At 44.0% G+C, this 12,727-nt stretch overlaps 1 protein-coding gene across 3 annotated transcripts in view; it reads right to left on the bottom strand.

Moving 5' to 3' along the window:
- Positions 1–12,727, bottom strand: part of ARVCF (ARVCF delta catenin family member) — a 380,287-nt gene that overhangs the window by 337,874 nt on the left and 29,686 nt on the right. The gene's annotated exons all lie outside the window — the stretch shown is intronic.

Below are 12,727 nucleotides of genomic sequence, written 5' to 3'. Positions count from 1 at the left end.
CCTCTTCACTCTTCCTCCAGACTCTGGGACCTTGATTTCCAAATAAAATGCTACATTTTCCACAGTCCGTGATTATTCTAATTTTTTGAGATGCACCTGTATAGAGTGGCTCTGTAAGTTGCACTTTCTGTAAAGCGCCAGTTCAAGCCAGGTGCTTTACAACATCTACTGTAGATTCAAAACTTCAATGATGATAGTGCTGGCAAAAAATTATACATCACATAGTCACTGCCCTTATCTATAATTCTCTATTTTATTCACAGGGTAGCTGAAAGTAGATAAAAAAATATATACACACTTATATACAGATATATTTTAGGGGAAATGCCAGCAGCAGCAAGAAAACATTGAAGGTCATCTTTGTTTTCAGTGCACAGTGATTTGCAAAACTGCAGTGGGAGATGTACTGTGAATATTTCATTATAGCGATGCCATTCACATGCTGGTCATGTTATGGGCTGAGTGACCATGTAAAGTTGCACACAATAAACAGTTTGTCGAAGAGAAGCTGTCAGGTTGTTAGATTCCTAAGGTATTTTCATGGCATGCTTCCTGTTAACAGATCTGACTGTAAGGCAATGGACCATGGACCTTTCGCATTAGGTAGCAGCCAGGAATTCAGCACCTTACCTTATAAGGTTATAGAAAGAGGCTTGGTGCTGCTGATAACAAAGAACAAGGCTGTTAAGACTTTAGACATGCTCACAGGACTCTTCACTACTGGTAAAACTGGTTATACCGTGCGAACAAGCATCATAGATAACAGGTTCAAGAAATAGGATACAGGCTGATCGGAAATGAATATCCACTAAAAAATGGAGAATATTTGCAGAGAAATTATATTTAAACTTCCATTTACCTGTCATCTACCTATTGATAACCATTTTTGAACTGAAGCAGCACTGTTTACTACAAGTCGGTGCAAAATTGCCACAAATGAAAAAAAAGGGGTTTGCTTAACCACTTTACCACCGGAGGATTTTGCTGTCTTACGTCCGGCCACTTTTTGCGATTCGGTACTGTGTGACTTTAACTAACAATTGCGCGGACGTGCGATGCCGTACCCAAACAAAATTTACGTCCTTTTTTTCCCACAAACAGAGCTTTCTTTTGGTGGCATTTGATCACCTGTGCAATTTTTACTTTTTGCGCTATAAACAAAAAAAGAGCGTAAATTTTGAAAAAATAACAATATTTTTCACATTTTTTATATGAAATTCCCCCCAAAAAAATTTAAAAATCAAAATTGTTTTAATTACGCAATAATTACGCAATAAGCGTATTTTGATTGGTTTGCGCAAAAGTTATTGCGTTTACTAAGATAAGATTTATGTAATTTTTGGTGTTTTTTCTTTTTTAACGAGTAATGGCGGCGATCTGCGTTTTTTTTGCGGGACTGCGACATTGTGGCGGACAGATCGGACCCTTGACTGACATTTTTGACACTTTTGGGGGTACCAGTGACATTACCACAGTAATCAGTGCTATAAATATGCACTGTTACTGTAAAAATTACACTGGCAGGGAAGGGGTAATTTTTATTGGTGATCAAGGGGTTAATGTATGCCTGGTGCTTACTGACGTGTGTGGGGGGAGGGGACTATGTGACACAAGGACAGATCGCAGGTTCAGCTATGCTGAACCCTGCAATCTGACCCTGCCTGTCACTTAGGAGATCCACCCGCTTGTGTTTACACAAGCAGGCGGGTCTCCACACTCGATTCCCCGACAATCGGGGAAAAGCAGCGGCGATCGCCGCCGCTCCTCCCCTGGCCCGACTCCCTCTGTGACTGAATACAGTGGGAGTGAGCCTCCGGCGCCGCGCGCGCGCCGCCGAGGAGGGGGAATGTCTGGTGACGTAGGTCTACGTCGCCAGACGTTATCGAGCCACTTTGCCACAGTAGAGCTCTAGTGAGCAGTGCGGTAGTGGTTAAAGAAGGCCTTCTCTATGTTATAGCCATTATATCACTTCACTATGATTGTAGAAACTACAACCCTCCCGTCTTATTTGAGACATGCGCACACATACAGGAAAGGGAGGTTGCACAGCACAGTATCCTGAGACAAGTTGTAATTCCTCAACAAAGCCATGCAAAATGCCTGCACTGAAATTCATTATTACAGGTACTTACAGTTACAGTATATAGTGCCGTCAATTTATGCAGCGCTTTACATATATCTTGTATATTCACATCAGTCCATGCCATCAAGGAACTCACAGTGTAAGGTCCTCACTTTATACAGAATATGGTAAACTGAATGGAATTTTTTTTTTAACTTCAGCATTGTTAGCAATGTCTTCCCTGCTCCCCCACCTGACTTTTCCATTAAGATCAATAACACAACTCTCAGTCTTTCTCCAGATGCCAGGGTGCTAGGTGTAATCCTGGAGTATGACCTCTCCTTGTAGCCCAAAATGGAATTGATGTCCAAATCGTATCACTTTCATCTTCGTAGCTTTTTAAAATATTCTACTTCTTAACCAATGACACCACTAAAAAACAAATTTGTTGCCTTGTAATCCCTCTTCTCAACTATTGCAATTACTTCTTCACTGGCCCACCTCTACACTAACTATTCCCTCATCAGTTTATCATGAATACTGCTGGCAGACTCCTCCACCTTACCAATCACCTTACCAACTGCTTAGTGTCAGCCACCCCTTTTTGCTAATCCCTCCACTGGCTTTCAAACATCCACTGAAAAAAACTTAAAGATCCCAAATACTACATACAAAGCCATCCGCGACTCTGTCCTGACTCCTGAGCTTCATAACCAACCCCATCTCAAAATATCGCCCAAACCATCCTCTTTATCTCCTCCAAAGATCTCCTGCTTTCTAGTTCCCTTGTCACCTCCTTACATGCTTGACACCAGGACCTCTCCAGAGCCTTCCCCATCCTTTGCAAGTCTCTATTACAAGTTGTTTAGCTATCCTCTACTCTCTCTTCCTTTAGACCAGAAGTTCACTCCCTGGTCATCTCGCGCCTCGACTACTGCAATTCCCTTCTTATTGGCTTACCTCTACACAGATTATCCCCCCTTCAATCCATCATGAATGCTGCCGCCAGACTCATCCAGCTCACCAATCGCTCAGTGTCCACTGCTCCTCTCTGTCAAGCCCTCCACTGGCTTCCGCTCACCCAACAAATTAAATTCAAAATACTTACAACATCTTACAAAGCAATCCACAGTTTAGCCCCCAGCTACATCACCAGCCTCATCTCAAAATACCAACCTAATCGCTCTCTTCGTTCCTCTCAAAACCTCCTGCTCTCTAGCTCCCTCATCACCTCCTCCCATGCTCGCCTCCAGGACTTTTCCAGAGCCTCTCCAATCCTATGGAACTCCTTACCCTTATCTGTCCAATTATCTCCCACTCTATTAGCTTTCAGGCAATCTCTGAAAACCCTCCTTTTCAGAGAAGCCTATCCTACCAACCCCTAACAAATGTACCTCCTTTTTCTCCATCAACCCATCCCCCACGGTTATTACCTTTTGTTTCACTTGACCCTCCCTTCTAGATTGTAAGCTCTAACGAGCAGTTCCCTCTAGTTCCTCCTGTTTTGAACTGCATTGTAACTGTATTGTCTTCCTTCACATTGTAAAGCGCTGCGTAAACTGTTGGTGCTATATAAATCCTGTATTATAATAATAATAATAATAATAAGCTATAGGAACTACAACTCCCATCATGCCTAGTCATGTCTGTGAAAGTCAGAGTTTTACAATGCCTCGTGGGATGTGTAGTTCTGCAACAGCTGGAGGGCCGTAGTTTGGAGATCCCTGCTTTAGACCATCCCTAAAAACTGAGGGTCACTTGCCCCTCCCTCCCTTTTAGATTGTAAGCTCTCACAAGCAGGCTCTCTTGTCTTGATTTTTTATTGTATCTGTATTTCTCTCTTTATATTGTAAAGTACTACACAAACTGTTAGCACTACTTAATTTAACTTTTTTTCATTAGATGCTCTCTCACTGCAATTGTCTTAAAGATTGAGTGACTGAAGTTAGGGGGATGTTTTAGGCTACTAGATTAAAAAAATAAATAAATTCATCACCATTTCCCAAGCCATTTCTAAAAACTTGAGGATTTCTCTTGTTTAATCAAACAGAAAACCCAGCAAGCTATATGATATATTTAATACTAAATTCATTTGTGTCTTAAAATGTTCTAGGTTGATCCTGATAGAACCATCTTAGCAACAGATTAAATGTTGACACCTACATAAAGCGGACCACTGCATGGGCTTCAGAAAAAGCCTCCAGAGTTTAAAGCACTTTATTGTATTTTCATAAATCCTAATTTATTCATTATGTAATAGTAATTAGAGAAGTGACAGATGCTAAAATGGTGCTCACTCCGCTTGTAAAAAAAACAAAACAAAACACTAAATATCATTCTGTCAACACATTTGATGAACTGGAAATCGCAGTACTGGAAGATGCAGACAGTGCAGCTACTGCCAGTAGTTGCTGTCCCAGGTAGGATCTGGAGGAGTACAGCAACTCTAAAGGTGCAATTACACGGTCCATTGAAGAATGGAGAAGATGTCTATCAATGGTCATAAATAGTAATTACCCTGGCATGCCCTCCACCCCATGGCTAACAGCATGTAACTTGTTGAGGCGGGCAGCAAGCTTAGAACAAAACATTTATTTTAAGTCAAGGAAAAAAGACAATATGACAAGACCTAACAGGCCTGATATTGAGAAACTGTTTCACAGCAGGGATGTGAAGAATTGAATCACAATTCCAAAAAGTATAATAATTATATTATTACCTCATCCTCCAGCCCTACAAACCAAAAATGTTTTAAGTTGATGTGATTTTTAAATAAGAAAGGGGGAAAGGTCGGGACTTTAAATGAGGTTACAAATTATTGTATCTCCATCCCTAATATCAATTGGAACAAGAGGGGATTTGGTGGGACTTTAAATGAGGCGTGTGGTTAGAGATGACCATCAAAATTATATGTAAAAAAGAGAGTATGTGTGCATACACGTCCAAGCAAAGAACATGAAAGGGTACACATGTAATCTGATTTATTTTGTATGCACAATGGTAACATAATAAATGCAATAATGACATACAATGGATCACAGTAGACATAGCATATCACAAACAGTTACATATCATAATAGGTATAAATTGGATTCTAAAACATTCCGTAACAAAGTAGTGGATACTCCATAGTAATTGCATCATGTATGCTCGACGCGTTTCGTGTATGTATAACACTTCCTCAGGAGCTGGTGCAATGGATTAACTATAAGGGGGAGAATATAATGGAAATCACAATGTGTCTAATAGTATGGACACCCAATTAAAAATATGTAGTTTTGTATGGAAATGCTTACAATGGAGTAAGAGCTGTAGCCTCAGGGAATTTGCCATGGAAGGAACTCCATATCGTCTGCCCCGGGAGCTGAGGGAGCAGTACCAGGCACGCACGGGGGCGAACACAAACATTGCAGTAAAAGAATCTGGGTAGTAAAAGGAATGACAAGCGTCTCAATAAGTCATCTCATAAGGTATCAATAGTAAAATTAGATATATATATTGCACTGAAATGTGCATTACATTACACAAAGTAATGGAGTAATGAGAATAAAGAATATTGAGAAGATGGATAAACTCCTAGAACCAGAGATAGAGGACATGGTGAAAAGATCAATATAGGATACCCCATAGAAAAAATTGTGAGGATGGTACAAGTATCAGTGGTTGTAAGGAACCAAGTGAAAGTGAATAAGTGAAGACCGTAGAGTGAGTGTGGGGAGTGGTCAATGTGACCCAAGATGGAAAACTAAACCAAAGTGAATGGGTAGTTAAATAAGCCAGAGTGATGTAGAAATAATATAGGGGAACAAGTAGTTAGACAAGAGATGAGAAGCGTGAAAAAGTGGGAATATGAGTAGAGTGGCTGAATTCTCAAAGTATATTGCCCAGTATCCATAGTGCCTAGAGAGTGATGAACAAAAAGCTAGACCGAAGAAAATGGGTGATGAAGTAACCAAGTGTGGAATAAAGACAGCATAAGAAACCAATCACAGAGTATAGTTACCAAATGTGAGTAATGCCTTGAAATAATGATCAGAGGATGTAGTGTTCAGCCCAAGCCGTACACCGGGACAGCTCCCAGCGTCACGCAGCCACTCCAAAAGAGAAGCACCGGCGGCCGCCAGTCGCAGCCCAGCGGGAGCCGGCGCCTCGTGGAGGGACATAGATGGTAAATCAGCGTGTCGGTCAGACCGCCAACAGCGCGGCGTCTTAACCAACACGGAAGGGGCGTGGCGCCGATGCGCCGTGGCCAGACACGCCCCCAACCCCGCATCACTAGGATAGAGGAGGAGGGGGAGGGGAGCCAGGGCGCATCGCAGCTCCCGGGGCAAACAAACAAAGAGAGCCCTGGCTCCCCTCCCCCTCCTCCTCTATCCTAGTGATGCGGGGGTGGGGGCGTGTCTGGCCACGGCGCATCGGCGCCACGCCCCTTCCGTGTTGGTTAAGACGCCGCGCTGTTGGCGGTCTGACCGACACGCTGATTTACCATCTATGTCCCTCCACGAGGCGCCGGCTCCCGCTGGGCTGCGACTGGCGGCCGCCGGTGCTTCTCTTTTGGAGTGGCTGCGTGACGCTGGGAGCTGTCCCGGTGTACGGCTTGGGCTGAACACTACATCCTCTGATCATTATTTCAAGGCATTACTCACATTTGGTAACTATACTCTGTGATTGGTTTCTTATGCTGTCTTTATTCCACACTTGGTTACTTCATCACCCATTTTCTTCGGTCTAGCTTTTTGTTCATCACTCTCTAGGCACTATGGATACTGGGCAATATACTTTGAGAATTCAGCCACTCTACTCATATTCCCACTTTTTCACGCTTCTCATCTCTTGTCTAACTACTTGTTCCCCTATATTATTTCTACATCACTCTGGCTTATTTAACTACCCATTCACTTTGGTTTAGTTTTCCATCTTGGGTCACATTGACCACTCCCCACACTCACTCTACGGTCTTCACTTATTCACTTTCACTTGGTTCCTTACAACCACTGATACTCGTACCATCCTCACAATTTTTTCTATGGGGTATCCTATATTGATCTTTTCACCATGTCCTCTATCTCTGGTTCTAGGAGTTTATCCATCTTCTCAATATTCTTTATTCTCATTACTCCATTACTTTGTGTAATGTAATGCACATTTCAGTGCAATATATATATCTAATTTTACTATTGATACCTTATGAGATGACTTATTGAGACGCTTGTCATTCCTTTTACTACCCAGATTCTTTTACTGCAATGTTTGTGTTCGCCCCCGTGCGTGCCTGGTACTGCTCCCTCAGCTCCCGGGGCAGACGATATGGAGTTCCTTCCATGGCAAATTCCCTGAGGCTACAGCTCTTACTCCATTGTAAGCATTTCCATACAAAACTACATATTTTTAATTGGGTGTCCATACTATTAGACACATTGTGATTTCCATTATATTCTCCCCCTTATAGTTAATCCATTGCACCAGCTCCTGAGGAAGTGTTATACATACACGAAACGCGTCGAGCATACATGATGCAATTACTATGGAGTATCCACTACTTTGTTACGGAATGTTTTAGAATCCAATTTATACCTATTATGATATGTAACTGTTTGTGATATGCTATGTCTACTGTGATCCATTGTATGTCATTATTGCATTTATTATGTTACCATTGTGCATACAAAATAAATCAGATTACATGTGTACCCTTTCATGTTCTTTGCTTGGACGTGTATGCACACATACTCTCTTTTTTACATATAATTTTGATGGTCATCTCTAACCACACGCCTCATTTAAAGTCCCACCAAATCCCCTCTTGTTCCAATTGATTTTTAAATAATGTGAACTGAGAGGTATGAATACGTTCGCTAGATCTACACTCTCAAAAAGTCTTCTGCCAAAATGCAGATCTGTTGTCTTATTAAAACCAGTACAGGGATGAGATATTTATAGAGGTTGGCTAGAAATAGTATGGCTCTGCATCTTAAAGGAAAAGGTATACTTTTTTAAATGGCAATATTTGGGGTAATAGAATCTTTACCACTTGCATATCAGTTTATTAAAGGGTAATTTTAATGATACTTGTATTGGCATACAATAAGGCATCTTTCACACTGCTCCATTGAAAAAAGCATCAAAAACTCACATTTTGTATGTGTTTCCAGTGCATTTCTGGTGCATTTTCTGTTGGCTTGACTCCCAGCATGCACTGTGAAACATGGACCTGTGACTTCAGAAATGCACCAACAACGCAACCGCGGTGCATTTTTGATGCTTTTTTTGACGCACTTTTTCAATACAATAGGAAGCTGCATTTTTGGTGCGGTTTTGAAAAGCTTTTGAACTTTTAAAAATGCAACTGAAACACACCTAGCTGTTGTAAAGAGTTCCATAGGATTTAAAGGGATGAATTTTTCACGCATTTTTCTTCCGCTTTTTTTAACTGGAAAAAAAGATTACTGTAAAAGGGCCCTAAAGTTAAAAAAAGAATCTTCACCCCATAACAAAGCCAATAAAAAGTGACTTTGTCCAGTAAGGCTGACAGATGTTTTATGTCCGGCCAGAATCTAAAATGTTGCTACGGGTAAAAATGTAGCTTCACTTTGCACTATTTGTTAAATCATACGTTTTTCTACTTGCCTAAGCAATGTCAATAATTAGGACACATTACCAATTACTACAGTATTGTTTTACCAAGGATAAGCCATTAGAATAAGTATTTTGGTTATAGGTTATAAGCCCACTAGTTGCAAAAAACGGAAAATTTATATCAAATACTTACCGTAATTTTCCTTTCCTGATGGACTCCATGGCAGCATACGTATCGGGTTTGGCCCCGCCTCCAAACCTACCCATAGGACCTCACTCCCATAAATCTTTGCTCCTGTTCAGCACACGTGTTCTGTAACTATCCTCCACAGAAATCCGGGAGGGAACTCCTGCTGCCATGGAGTCCATCAGGAAAGGAAAATTACGGTAAGTATTTGATATAAATTTTCCGTTTTCCTGACAGACTCCATGGCAGCATACGTATCGGGAAATAACTCGCCGTACACACAGGGTGGGCAGGTGCTGAACAGAAAAGTTTAATGCATTTTGTCAAACAGACAGGACTTGCAAACCGAAATTCACAGAAGAAAGAGCCGCTGGCTCAACACAGTAATGGGATAAGAAAGTGTTAATAGAGGACCACGACGCTGCTCTGCAAATGACTTCAGGAGCCACATGTCTGGATACTGCCCAGGAGGTAGAGATGCTCCGCGTCGAATGAGCTGTAACTACTGCTGGAGGGGTCAAGCACTTAGCCCTATAAGCCCACTGGATGGTCTGGATGATCCAAGAGGAAATGGATCTCGTCGAGGCTCTTGAACCTTTGTTTTTTCCATAGAAGGTAACAAAGAGATGTTCTGATTTTCTGAAAGAGGAAGTGGCATCTAAATATTTCTTAATACACTCTCCAACATCCAGCGGATGAACCGAAGATTCTTCCTCTTCCTGTCTAAAGGTTGGTAATACTGTTTCTATGTTTTCATGGAAGACAGAGGTCCTTTTTGGTCTCGCATCCAGCATGGGGATGAGCACCACTCTGTCAGGAAAAAAGGTTAAGAAAGGCTCTTGTGTCCCAAAGGACCCAATTTCCGACACTCTTTTTGCTGAGGTTATAGCTACCAGAAACACTGTTATCAGTGTAAGCTCTCTTATGGTCAAGGAATCAGACATGTCTTGAATCTGACTCGCCAGGAAATCCAGAACTAGTGGCAGATCCCACTTGGGAAACCTGGGTTTTCTCTGAGGTCTGATTCTCACTGCCCCTTGGAAGAACTGACGAATTAGGGCATGAGTGGCCCAGGAGATCCCTGTAAAAGCGGAAATAGCCGAGACCTGGACTCTGAGCGAACTCACTGATAGAGGCAAATCCAGTCCTGATTGGAGAAAGCTCAATACATCCTGGATCTTAATTGAAGATTGAGGATCAGGCCTTGTATTCAGTTGTGCAGAAAATTTTTCCCAGATTCTCTGATACACCCTGTTCGTTGAGCTTCTTCTAGCACTAAGTAATGTCGAGATTGCCGTTTCTGGACAGCCTAAAGCCTGTAACCTCCTCCTCTCAACATCCAGACCCTGAGATGTAAACGGTCTGAGCACGGATGGAGTACAGACCCCTGGGACAACAGATCCGGTCTGAAGGGTAGCGGGATTGGGTCTCGGACACTGAGTAGTGTCAGAAGGGGAAACCATGGCCTGTTCGGCCAGAAGGGAATCACCGCCACTACCTCCACTGGCTCCGACCTGAGTCTCCGAAGGAACTGCAACACAATCGGAATTGGTGGGAAGGCGTATGCCCTGTGGAATCTCCACTGATCCGAGAGTGCATCTATCCCTGATGCTTGTGGATCTCTGAATCTTGAGTAGTACTTCGGCAGTTTGTGATTGCAGGGGGAGGCGAAGAGGTCTACCTCTGGAGAAAGCCTCAATGTTAGGATCCAGTTGAACGTTTCCTTGTGAAGGGACCACTCGTTGTTGTCCAGATCCACTCTGGACAAGAAGTCTGCTTTGACATTCTGGACTCCTGGAACATAAACCGCTGAAAGATTCGAGAGATTTTTCTGTGCCCAGGACATAATCGGCTCCACTTCCCTCAATAGGGACCAGCTGCGTGTTCCCCCTTGTTTCCTGATGTATGCTACTGCTGAGGTGTTGTCCAGGCGCAGCATGACAGGTTGGTCTTTTGTCAGGTGAGCAAATGCTCGAAGAGCTTGGAATGCTGCTCGGAGTTCTAGTATGTTGGATACTATTCCTCGAGTGGAAAACTCCCACCTGCCCTGTGCCACCTCCGACAGACAGTGGGCACCCCAGCCTATGTTGCTGGCGTCCGAGGTAACCACTACCCACGGAGCCGGCCTCCGAGAGTGGCAGTTCAGCAGGTGGTCTCTGCATAACCACCAGGGGAGACTCGCTCTCATTGAAGGGGTTAAGAAGATGCGTTGATCCAGATGCCACGTATCCCATTGCTGAAGGAATCCCTTCTGAAAGGGTCTCATCCTCCACAGGGCCCACTTCACCATGGGGACTACTGCGACCATAGTCCCGATCACCTTCAGGCATTGACGTGCCTGAAGATGAGAGGATGAGAGGGCAAAGCGAATCCTGTCTCGAAGAGTCCCTATCTTTTCCTCTGGAAGAGAGATAGTCGCCTTCTCTGTGTCGAACAGAGCGCCCAAGTAGATCAGGGACTGAGTTGGAATCAGGTGACTCTTCTCCTTGTTGAGTAACCAACCAAACTTCTGGAGAGTGGACACGACCTGCTCCAGATGAACTAATAGTTGGTCTCTGTCTTGGGACAACAGGAGTAGATCGTCCAAATAGTGGTGAAGACGGATACCTTTCAATCTCAGTAGGGCTACCACGGCCAATAAGATTTTTGAAAAGGTCCGTGGAGATGTTGAGAGCCCGAATGGGAGACAGATAAACTGAAGATGTAATCCTCCCACTTCGAACCGGAGAAACCTTTGAAAATCTTCGTCCACAGGGACATGAAAGTAGGCGTCTTTCAAGTCGATGGACACCATCCAATCTGCCGGCTGGACTGACTGCTGTATGGACAACAGGGTCTCCATTTTGAACCTTTCTTTTTTTATGAATTTGTTCAAGAAGGTCAAATCTATTACTGGTCTCCATGATCCGTTCTTCTTTTGGACCAGAAAGAGCGGAGAATATATTCCTTGGCCTCGCTCGGACTCTGGAACGGAGATGACAGCCCCTTGAGCAATGAGAGCTTCGACGTAAGAAAACAAAATCTGACGCCTTTCTTCTAGGCATGGTATGGCAGTAGGCAGGAACCTTGAGCCTGGCCTCTCCTTGAAGACCCACTTGTGGCCTGAAGACACCGTCCTGACGGCCCATGGGTCCTGAATCGAAGCCGCCCAGACATGTCGGAAGGAGCGTAGACGCGCACCCACCCGACATGTCTGAGCGGGCCCACCTTCAAAAGGACTTAGTGGGCTCACGGTCCCCCGAGGAGACGTTCTTTGTCGTCTTCCTGGAAGACTGTCTGGATCTCCAGTTCCGGTTGAACTCCCGACCAGGTCTATAAGAACGAGCTTCCCTGGCCCGGTCAGGCACAAATTTTCTGGTAGGCTGTCCTTTCTTGACGTTGAACTGGCGCCGATCCTGGGGAAGAAACCCAGACTTACCGCCTGTAGCCCGGGTTATGGCCTCGTCAAGTTTATTCCCGAAAAGGGAGGACCCCTCAAAGGGAATACGGCACCAAACTTGCTTTGATGCCGGATCCGCAACCCAAGGGCGGAGCCAAAGAGCTCTCTTAGCTGTGACCGAGGACAGCATAACTCTTGCCAATAGACGGATCAAGTCTATGGAAGCCTCCCCAAGGAACGACGCGCCCAGCCTAAGCTCCTGGATTGGAGCGCTTCTGGCCACCTCCTCCGAAACCGATCTGACCGATTCGTCTACCACATCAGCCCAAGACTCCATGGCTTTGGATAGAGCAGCCAAAGCCAGGACTGGTTTACAGGCCATACCTGCTGTAAGGTAGATTCTCTTCAAATCAGAGTCCATCCTTCGGTCCAACGGGTCTTTAAATGAGACCGTATCCTCTAAGGGAAGGGTCACATGCTTGACCAGTCTCATGACTGCTGCGTCAACTAGGGGAGGAGACTC

This window comes from Pelophylax lessonae, assembly GCF_965119305.1.
Source record: "Pelophylax lessonae genome assembly, chromosome: 1".
NCBI lineage: Eukaryota > Metazoa > Chordata > Amphibia > Anura > Ranidae > Pelophylax > Pelophylax lessonae.
The sequence above is the reverse complement of the archived record's forward strand: the minus strand, read 5'-3'. Positions and strand labels throughout refer to the sequence as shown.